This window comes from Balaenoptera acutorostrata, chromosome 8 (genome assembly GCF_949987535.1).
Source record: "Balaenoptera acutorostrata chromosome 8, mBalAcu1.1, whole genome shotgun sequence".
Taxonomy (NCBI): Eukaryota; Metazoa; Chordata; class Mammalia; order Artiodactyla; family Balaenopteridae; genus Balaenoptera; species Balaenoptera acutorostrata.
The window spans coordinates 40,440,081-40,451,623 of record NC_080071.1 but is presented as its reverse complement, the minus strand read 5'-3'; the positions used below and the strand labels follow the sequence as shown (position 1 = coordinate 40,451,623).

At 40.6% G+C, this 11,543-nt stretch overlaps 1 protein-coding gene across 3 annotated transcripts in view; it reads left to right on the top strand.

Moving 5' to 3' along the window:
* The first annotated feature begins 3,054 nt into the window (after positions 1-3,054).
* The window catches only part of CWC22 (CWC22 spliceosome associated protein homolog), a 56,683-nt gene continuing 48,194 nt past the window's right edge, over positions 3,055-11,543 (top strand). The window contains exon 1 of one of the 3 annotated variants that reach the window (XM_057551679.1): positions 3,055-3,074. The gene's annotated coding sequence lies outside the window, so the exon portion shown is untranslated. Of the gene's footprint in view, positions 3,075-3,126; positions 3,236-4,123; positions 4,145-11,543 lie in introns of those variants that run through there. The other 2 variants (XM_057551676.1, XM_057551678.1) reach the window with 2 other exon arrangements.

The window sequence follows — 11,543 nt, the reverse complement described above, 5'->3', positions numbered from 1 at the left end:
AGATATGTGGCTATAAATACTGGTGTGGGCAAAAAGTGTGAAGATCTTTTTGTCGCATGTCAATGTCCACCAGAAAGTATACATTATAGAAGAAGAACTAAACAGCCAAGTAGACAAAACTACTCAGCGAGTTGATGTTAGCCTGTCTTTGTTAGCGGCCACCCCAGTGCTGGCATAATGGACACATGAATGAAATGGCCATGGTGACAAGAATGGAGTCTATGAAATGGGCCTATCAGCATGGAGCCCACTTACCAGAGCTGACCTGCCTACTGCCTCATCTGAAAACTCAACCTGCCAGCAGGAGAGACCAATGTTGAGCTCCTAATATGTCATCACTCCTACAGGAGATCAAGTAGCCCTTGGCAGCAAGTTGACTACATTGAGATCATTCCATCCTGGAAGGTGCAGCATAGGAATAGATTACTTATTTTGGGTATGCATTTGCAGCCCACCAATCTTCACCTAGCACAACCATCTGGGGACTTACACAATGCCTGAGCCACAGGGATGGAATACAATACAATATAGCATCCAACCAGGGAAATCAGTTTACAGGAACTGATTTACAGTTTTCAGGTGCAGGAAGGGGCCTGTGGCCATGGGTTCCACTGTTTGCACCACATGCTGCACGTCCCAGAATCTGGTGGCCTAGTATAGCACTGGAATGGTCTGCTCAGGGTGAAGTTCAAGTACTTTCTAAGAGACAATACTCTGCAAGAATGAGGTACTGTTCCCCAGGATGCAGTAGACCTTGATATGGCTCAGGATCCCAGATAGAAACAATAGGTGGGGCCATAAACAATGGCTTAAAACAGGAATAGCCCCATTTACCATCATTCCCAATGACCCACTAAGGGACCTAGTACTTCCCATTCCTGCAACTCTGAACTTTGTGGAATTAGAGGTTCTAGTCCCCAGAGGTGGTATATTCTTGCTAGGGCACACAGGAAGGGTCCCACTGAACTAAGCTTCATCTGCTGCCTAGGAACTTTGGAATTCTTGAGTTCAGGGACAAGTAGGCAAGGAGTCAACACCCTGTCAGGGAAGCTAATTCTGATCATCAGGAGGAGGCAGGCCTGATGTTATTCGATGGAGGCAAGTAGGAATACATGTGGTACTCAGGTGATCCACTTGTACACCTGTACCTTCTCCAATAGTGACTATAAATGGACAAGGGCAGCAACACCTGCCTGAGAAGGGGACTGTTACCAGGGGCTCAAATTGCTCAGGAATCAGGGTTTTCACACCACGCGTTTAATTACTGAGACCAGCAGAAGTGGTAGCGGAGAGAGAGAGGAAAATTTAGGATGAATAGTGGAGGAGAGAGTCAATGAGTTCAGTTGTGGCTCAAGACCAACTGCAAAGATGGGGACCGTAGTTTGTCCCACTAACTTCTGTCTTTGAAGTGTCTCTACAGGAAGACAACAGTTCCCTGAATGTGTATGGAGAGTGAATCTACCTGATGCAATGGGTGGGCTGGGACAAACACAGAGATGTGCTGCTCAGATACCTCCTCAATAAATGGCTTTTTGCCTGGTTACAGGGAGTGTGGTTAGGTGACAGCCTTTAACTGTTACCACTTTCAAGTTCACCTCAGCTTTTGAGTTGAGGCCACACGCTTCTTGGGGAGGCTCTGGCCAATGACTGAGCAACACAGTGTTGTAAAGCCCTCGCCATTGTATCCCAGGGAGGGACTCTTCATCTTTGCTCTGGAGCTACCCCTACCCCATTTAGTTTTCTCCCTTTTCCTTTCATCTTTTTTACATTCTTAATTTTATCACTGTTTAATTCCTCGAGGACCCAAATGACAAACCTAGTCTCTCCCAGTTCCACCCAGTTCCCCTAGGTTCAACTCCAACTTTCCTATTTCTGTTGATAAATGTAGAGGTGGTATTGTGCTTTTTTCAGATATGGATACAAATGGTTACCAGATTCATCTCCTATTATTACAACTAAAATCTATCCACTTAAATATTTTAAGACACCAAAATGCACCTTAAGCTATGGCCAAATATCTTACATATGAAAAAGGATAGATAATACTATCATATGGTAGGAATTATCACAAATGCATCAAGGGTATCAAAACTAATTCAGTCTTAAAACTATTCTGTGGGGTGGGTACTATTATCAGTCCTATCTAACGGATCAGGAAATGGGCACACAGTGTGAAGTAACCTGCCTAAGGTCAATCGTCCATATCAATAGATTCATGATTTAAACATAAGTTGTTGTGCTCCAGTGTCTTTACCCGAAATCACTTTACTCTTCTGCCTCTAGGAAGGGTTTAGCAGTACCCTAACATTGTAATAAATCAGTGTTTGGAGAAACCAGGACTGGTTTATACACTTGTTTTGAGGAACATAAAGATACAGTTTTAGGAAAAGATAGTTTCAAAACAGTAACAAGCAGTTAACTTTTAGGTTTTGTTACTGTTGAAAAGTAATGTTTAAGAAAATACTTCGATTGATTACCTCTGATTTGCGTACAGACTGCGATTTCCAAGTCGGTCAGGCAATCTCCTTCTCCTCAGCATGTCTCGCCAGCTGGTACCTTAACCTAAAATAGAGGCACCATCTTCTCTACAGAATTAGTTTCTCCTCATTACTTCACTCTGTGGTCCAATATTCTCCCATTCACTTGGGCTGGAAATCTTGGAATTTAGTAGGCACTTAACCTTTGGTAACATTTTTGCTTTTTTTGGTTCCTGGTTTAACTATCGTAAAAAGTCTGAAGAAGGTGTCTGCTCTCCTTAAGATTTTCACGGAAAAGTGATTACACTGAGGTCTACTTTTTTGCCAACTGCAGAGAAATAATTACAGATTAAAGTAAATTTTAAAAACTCTTAAACACAACCAGGTTTCTGGCGGGCCTACAGCACGCACTCTCTGGCGCTTATCCAGAAGAACTACAATTCCCGTCGTGCGTTGCTGCCTTCTCACCCTACAATTGCTCGCGTCATTTCCGTCCTCATTGGCGGTGGGTTCTGGATTTTGTAGTTTGTGTCAACTTCTCTTTTGTCGGCGTCTTGGGAAGGGAAAAATGTGGCCGGATCGACAGCTCTGTATCTGGTATTACAAGATGGTATTTTAAACAAATTAATAAGATAACTTATCAAAGTCAGTTTAGCGTCAGGTTTTTATGTATTTCACGTTCCGTCTTCCTCTTACCGCCGGGGCGGGAAGGGGAAGTGACGTACGTCCGGTGTAATGGCGGCGCGGTGGAGCGCCAGGTAATTACTGAACTCCGTAGACTCGCTACAGGCAGGGAACTGAAGTGGGGGTGGTGGGTTGCCAGACCGGGTGGGAAGTGAAGGGGAACCGGGAGTGGGTGCGGGCTCGCTGGTACGGCCGTGGGCGACTCGGGTGCGCTTGGGTCTCCCGCCGCGCGCTGGCCCGCGAGGTTGGGCTGTGAGTGTCGGTCGGGCCGAGGAGTCCCAGCGGTTGGGGTGGGGAGGGGGCAGCGGTGAACTCCCGTCCCGCCTGCGCGGACAGAGTAGCTTCCTCGAGAGGTTCCTGGGCCTGTCTCTCCGCAGTGGCTTTATTGTGGAATCCAGCACCAGTGCTGGTACTCTCGCCTTTCGTGTGCGTGTGTTTTGGGCGCGGATTATTTACTTACTCGTTTGGGCTTCTCAAGGCCCTTTTCTTATGCCCCGGCCCCGGGCCACGGTTGCGGGATCAATCAATGGTAGTTAATTAAAAAATAGTGGAAGTTTCACTCTCATTCCTCTTTGCGGCGTAATGTGACTGATTCTTTAAAGTTTCATTAGTCGTTTCTTTTTCATTCATTTGCCACGTAATTTCTGACGCTTACTAGTGTTTATTCCTGGGGACTGTTGTTACTCATTACAAGTGTTCTTCCTCTGTCATCCTTTATCCTTGCATAACCTGAACTATCACCAATAAGATGATAACTCCCAAACTTGGGTCTCCAGTCTCCACATCTCTATCGAGCTCCAATCCTACAGTACATTTGCACGTAACGGTAATATAATATCATAGTTAATTTTACTGACTCCAACTGCAATCACCAGTTTACCGTTTTTCGCTTAATTCTTAAAACAATTCTTTCAGATAAATGGAGAACGAAAAAAATGGGGAAAGCCTATTCCAGATGCAAGAATTAAGTGATTGAAAGTGGGGTAAGAGTATGCTTTTTTAGGTTTCCACAGACTGGGAATAGCAGATAGATAAACAAGCAAACTTGGGCTTCAGAAAACCAGTTAACCTGCCTCTTCCTTATCTGTATTTAAACTTGTTTTAGGATTGCCAGTTCACCTCAGTTAACATCCTAATGTGGAAAAGTGGGTTTAGAATTGGCATTAAAAGTGTGATCTTGATTACAAGAAGTGTTTAGTATCTGTAGGAGGAGGAGGCCTACTTGAATTGGTACTGGATGAAGGACTAGTAAACCAAAGATTCCAGTCTTGGTCCAGAACTTATTAGGTCTGTCACTTGGGGCAGATTACCTAACATCTCTAGTCTCAGCTTCCTCATCTAAAAATTACAGGTTGTTTTGAAGTTGAAGAAAAATAATGCATGTAAGGCACTGAGACTTCAGAGGCCAAGAACCTTTAATATCCTGCCTGACCCAGTGGTTCTGAAAATGAGGTGTCCTGAATCTGTAGAATCAGTAGCATCAATATCTCCATGGAACTTGTTAGAAATGTAAATTATTGAGCTTCACCCCAATCCTGTTGAATCAGAAGCTGGGGAATGAGGGACCCTTCACTCTTTTTTGCCAGAGCATTCCCGAGATTCTCATGCCAGTTAGTTTGAGAGCCACTGTTCTAGCCCATCTCCTAGGTATCGGCTGTGGTTCACCCCTACCCCCAGAATCAGGTTTGCTGCCTTCTTTGCTCCAAAGTGTTTGATCTGTGGCCAGCCACATCCTTCCTCATGTTGCATAGCTTAGTTCCAATCACTTCTGGAGTTCTGACACTTCCTAGATTGCTCAACTGTCTTTCCTAAACCAGTCTTCTTAGCTCTGTCCTTTTTCCCAGCTGCTGAATTGTTAGAGGTTAAGTCTCCTCCCTGATGATTGTGCATTGCCAAGAGTTCTGCAGTAGCTTGTTGTATCTGAGACCACCTAAGAGAGTACACAGTGATACATTGTTTATTTATAATGCCCATGCCTTAACTTGAACATTATTTTCTGTTTATGGTTCACTTGTATTTGGACTGAATCTTGTACTACCTGGTATATCCCTAACTTGATATAAGTCATGGCGGGCCTAGAGCTAGTTCAAGAAAGAAGTGGCTGTTGGTAATACAGCTGATCCCACTAATGACTTGGAGGGCTTCCTTGCTGCAGTTCTCTACTTCTCTGTTTAAATCTGAGAATCCTAGCGTGGGAGGATAATGGAACAAAAAGGCCTCTGGCATGTTAGCTTTAGCAAACTTCCAGACGTAATAAACCTGTAGCCTGAATATTTTATCTCAGTATATACATTTCCCAAGTGGACATTGGAAGAGACATTTCAAGGCCTAAAACAGAATACAAACTTTCAAAGCATTTTCTTCAGAAATAATATACCTGGAGAGGAAGCAATGATTAAAGCAAGCCTTTGCTATTTGTAGCTAAGTTAATAAATCTTTCCCAGTGAACAGATACCAAAAAGATGGTGTGGGCTGCCTTGGCCAGGGGACATAAGGGCTCCTGGAATTATCAAATAGTTTGGCTAATGGGAGGGAGAGACCCAGTGGAGGTTCATGTTTAACTTGACTTTGATCCTAACTCATAAATGGATCAGACTAGAATTCAGTACTTCCATCTCAGAAGCTACTCTGTGAGTCCTTTCCTGAATTAGTTTACCAGGACAGCTTTATTCTAAACCTGGGGACAGGAGCCTCTGGAGTAGAACGTAGTGCTGTGTGTCGAGGGGATAGTTCATAAACTTCTCTGTGGAGGACACAGCATCCAAGTTTTCTTTAAAACTTAGAATGTGATTTACTGAATGGCGCTTTCATTAAATCTTCAGCAAGCCCACTTTCAAAGCTGTGCTGTGAGAGTTGGTGGAACATATCCGGCCCATGTACTTAATTAGGCAAGCTGATGAACAGATTTGGGGTGAGGGGAGACAAAGTGGTATGAATGTTTGAAAACATGCAGCATCCTCAATAATTAGACTTGTTTTGGTAAGTTGAAGTAACTGCACCTCCAGGATCAGATTTCCTCTTGCAGTGCCTTCAAAGGAACTGTTTTTTTTCTGTTTTGTTTTGTTTTTTTGTTTTTGTTCTTGTTTCTTTTTTTCACGGCAATAGGGAGGTATATTCAAGCTGCTCTCCAGGTTAACGTGGGATGAAGACAGATAAGGAATGGCACCTGATAGGACTGTCATGATACAATTGATGACATATAGCTTGGCGGTTCCTAGAAATAGGGGTTGATATGTAGGACAAGGCTGCTGTGGTATTCCTTGGTAAAGAAGTTGTCAAAATATCATTATAGGGAGTTAAGAAATAGGAGCAATAATCAAAAGTCCACACACCTCTTTTTATATTTGATTTTAGAATTGGAACCTATTAAGTAGCAGGCACTGTCCTAAGTTCTGGATATATAACAGTGACGAAGAGCTTCAAGGATCCAGTGTTCTTCTACAAGGTCTTTCATCTCTCTGAGTGCTTACTGATGCTGTCTCATTGCTGGAATGACCTTTTCCCCCTTTCCTACTTGTCCTTCAAAATTCAGCTTCTAAACCCATTTCTTTCTATATGCCACAGACCCACCTAGTTGCACTTCCTTTTTTCCAGTAGTATTGAGTTTATAACCTTGCTATAGCACTTGGACTTCTCTGCTCTGCCTGATAATAGGAACTCTCATCTCTCAGACCTCAATGCCTCCTGTGCAGCTTAACGTATATCTCCCTTCACTATACACAGACACTGCCTTTAACCCTCTATTAATTTGTTTCCGAAGAATAGGGGGTAAGGTAAGAAAGTAGAAAAAGACCATCTGGCTTTTTCTCTTAACCTTATACTTCCTCATTTTCTCTGCAAGTGCTTTTCTGAACCACTTTTTTTTTTTTAGGAGTTTGTAAGCTCTTTTTCTTTTTTAACTTTTATTGGAGTATAGTTGATTTACAGTGTTGTTTCTGCTGTACAGCAAAGTGAATCAGTTATACATATATCCACTCTTTTTTAGATTCTGTTCCCATATAGGTCATTACAGAGTGAACCACTTTTTAATATAATTATCAATTATGACACCAGCCTCGTTATTATTATTATTATTTTTAGTTCTGTTTTCTCATTTGTCCTGTACAAAATTTTTCAGTTTTTATGACCTCACAAAGGAGACTCCCCTGCACAAATACAAACTTTAAGACAGAATGAAAAAGGAGCTATTCAGTGGGTGATTAGAAGCACTAGAGCTACTTCTTTGCCATAAGATATATATTAAGTAAAGTGGTGAGGGTTGTGGTATAGGTTTGAAATGTAAGGTTTTGTCTCTTTGTTATCTTGAAAATGGGTATAAATTTAGCTTAATCGCAGACCAGTAAAACCCATAATGGTAATATTTGTCCAGTGAATGAGGTGCTGGGGTTAATGAGAAAAGTTAAATTCTGTTGCCAGCCAGTTGAGCTGTGAACCAAGTGAAGTGTGGGGAAACTGAGGGGAGACGAGGTGGGCTTGTGGGGGTGTGGTTAAGTACAAGTGATTGAGGGTACAGTAGCAGTAACGATGTCCCTTAGGGTTTATTTTATTCAGCAATTAGAGGGACTGCTACCCCAAGAACTCTTTTCTATCAAAGAGTAGTATAAGGAGATAGATTGTTGATACATTGAGACAGAATTTTCATTTTTGAAATTTAGAAGGAAATTTAGAAAGTGTGGAATGATTGAATATGTCATAGTGACATCTTTTTCTTTTTTTTTTAACATCTTGATTGGAGTATAATTGCTTTACAGTGTTGTATTAGTTTCTGCTGTATAACAAAGTGAATCAGCTATATGCATACGTATATCGCCATATCCCCTCCCTCTTGCGTCTCCCTCCCACCCTCCCTATCCCACCCCTCTAGGTGGTCAAAAAGTACCAAACTGATATCCCCGTGCTATGCAGCTGCTTCACACTAGCTATCTATTTTACCTTTGGTAGTGTATATATGTCAATGCTACTCTCTTACTTCATCCCAGCTTACCCTTCCCCTTCCCTGTGTCCTCAAGTCCATTCTCTACGTCTGTGTCTTTATTCCTGTCCTGCCCCAGGTTCATCAGATGCTTTTTTTTTTTAGATTCCATATATATGTGTTACCCTACAGTATTTGTTTTTCTGACTTACTTCACTCTATATGACAGACTCTAGGTCCATCCACCTCACTACAAATAACTCAGTTTCGTTTCTTTTTAGGGCTGAGTAATATTCCATTGTATATATGTGCCACATCTTCTTTATCCATTCATCTGTCGATGGACACTTAGGTTCCTTCCATAGCCTGGCTATTGTAAAGAGAGCTGCAGTGAACATTGTGGTACATGACTCTTTTTGAATTATGGTTTTCTCAGGGTATATGCCCAGTAGTGGGATTGCTGGGTTGTATGGTAGTTCTATTTTTAGTTTTTTAAGGAACCTCCATACTGTTCTCCATAGTGGCTGTATCAATTTACATTCCCACCAACAGGGCAAGAGGGTTCCCTTTTCTCCACACCCTCTCCAGCATTTATTGTTTGTAGATTTTTTGATCATGGCCATTCTGACCAGTGTGAGGTGATACCTCATTGTAGTTTTAATTTGCGTTTCTCTAATGATTGGTGATGTTGAGCATCTTTTCATGTGTTTGTTGGCACTCTGTATATCTTCTTTGGAGAAATGTCTGTTTAGGTCTGCCCATTTTTGGATTGGGTTGTTTTTTTTTTTTATATTGAGCTGCATGAGCTGCTTGTATATTTTGGAGATTAATCCCTTGTCCATTGCTTCATTTGCAAATATTTTCTCCCATTCTGAAGGTTGTCTTTTTGACTTGTTTATGGTTTCCTTTGCTGTGCAAAAACTTTTAAGTTTCATTAGGTCCCATTTGTTTATTTTTGTTTTTAATTCCATTTCTCTAGGAGGTGGGTCAAAAAGGATCTTGCTGTGATTTATTCATAGCGTGTTCTGCCTATGTTTTCTTCTAAGAGTTTTATATTGTCTGTCCTTACATTTAGGTCTTTAATCCATTTTGAGTTTATTTTTATGTATTATGTTAGGGAGTGTTCTAATTTCATTCTTTTACATGTAGCTGTCCAGTTTTCCCAGCACCACTTATTGAAGAGGCTGTCTTTTCTCCATTGTATACTTTTGCCTCCTTTATCAAAGATAAGGTGACCATATGTGCGTGGGTTTATCTCTGGGCTTTCTGTCCTGTTCCATTGATCTATATTTCTGTTTTTGTGCCAGTACCATACTGTCTTGATTACTGTAGCTTTGTAGTATAGTCTGAAGTTGGGGAGCCTGATTCCTACAGTTCTGCTTTTCTTTCTCAAGATTGCTTTGGCTATTTGGGGTCTTTTGTGTTTCCATACAAACTGTGCAATTTTTTTGTTCTAGTTCTGTGAAAAATGCCATTGGTAGTTTGATAGGGATTGCACTGAATCTGTAGATTGCTTTGGGTAGTACAGTCATTTTCACAAAGTTGATTCTTCCAGTCCAAGAACATAGTATATCTCTCCATCTGTTTGTATCATCTTTAATTTCTTTCATCAGTGTCTTATAATTTTCTGCATACGGGTCTTTTGTTTCCTTAGGTAGGTTTATTCCTAGGTATTTTATTCTTTTTGTTGCAGTGGTAAATGGGAGTGTTTCCTTAATTTCTCTTTCAGATTTTTCATCATTAGAGTATAGGAATGCAAGAGATTTCTGTGCATTAGTTTTGTATCCTGCTACTTTACCAGATTCATTGATTAGCTCTAGTAGTTTTCTGATAGCATCTTTAGGATTCTCTGTGTATGGTATCATGTTATCTGCAAACAGTGACAGTTTTACTTCTTGTTTTCTGATTTGGATTCCTTTTATTTCTTTTCTCTGATTGCTGTGGCTAAAACTTACAAAACTATGTTGAATAGTAGTGGTGAGAGTGGGCAACCTTGTTCCTGATCTTAGTGGAAATGGTTTCAGTTTTTCACCATTGAGAATGATGTTGGCTGTGGGTTTTTCATATTATATTGAGGTAGGTTCCCTCTATGCCTACTTTCTGAGAGAGTTTTTATCATAAATGGGTGTTGAACTTTGTCAAAAGCTTTTTCTGCATCTGTTGAAATTATCATATGGTTTTTCTCATGCAGTTTGTTAATATGGTGTATCACATTGATTGATTTGCGTATATTGAAGAATCCTTGCATTCCTGGGATAAACCCCGCTTGATCATGGTGTATGATTCTTTTAATGTGCTGTTGCATTCTGTTTGCTAGTATTTTGTTGAGGATTTTTGCATCTATGTTCATCAGAGATATTGGCCTATAGTTTTCTTTTATTGTGACATCTTTGTCTGGTTTTGGTATCAAGGTGATGGTGGCCTCGTAGAATGAGTTAGGGAGTGTTCCTCCCTCTGCTATATTTTGGAAGAGTTTGAGAAGGATAGGTGTTAGCTCTTCTCTAGATGTTTGATAGTATTTGCCTGTGAAGCCATCTGGTCCTGGGCTTTTGTTTGTTGGAAGATTTTTAATCACAGTTTCAATTTCAGGGCTTGTGATTGGTCTATTTATATTTTCTATTTCTTCCTGGTTCAGTCTCGGAAGATTGTGCTTTTCTAAGAGTTTTTCCAATTCTTCCAGGTTGTCCATTTTATTGGCATATAGTTGCTTGTAGTAGTCTCTCATGATCCTTTGTATTTCTGCAGTGTCAGTTGTTACTTCACCTTTTTCATTTCTAATTCTGTTGATATGAGTCTTCTCCCTTTTTTTCTTGATGAGTCTGACTAATGGTTTATCAATTTTGTTTATCTTCTCAAAGAACCAGCTTTTAGTTTTATTGGTCTTTGCTATTGTTTCTTTCATTTCTTTTTCTATTTCTGATCTGATCTTTATGATTTCTTTCCTTCTGCTAACTTTGAGGGGTTTTTTTGTTCTTTCTCTAATTGCTTTAGGTGTAAGGTTAGGTTGTTTATTTGAGATGTTTCTTGTTTCTTGAGGTAGGATTGTATTGCTATAAACTTACCTCTTAGAACTGCTTTTGTTGCATCCCATAGGTTTTGGGTCATCATGTTTTCATTGTCATTTGTTTCTAGGTATTTTTTGATTTCCTCTTTGATTTCTTCAGTGATCTCTTGGTTATCTAGTAGTGTATTGTTTAGCTCTCATGTGTTTGTATTTTTTACAGTTTTTATCATAGTGGGATGTGCTTTTAATTTAAGGCCTGGTTTCTCTGTGGGTAGCTTTGCAGATATTTAAAGGATCTTTTTACCCTGCATGGGTAGAATGCAGTGGAACCCTACAGGTTAGTAGTATGCATATATTTTTAGAGGCAAGTTGGGCAAGTTCTTATAGCCAAGAGATGAAGACCTTGTGAGAAATTTTGTTAAGAGAGGTCAAAACCAACTTGCCTTCTTCTAAAATGAAACGAGGG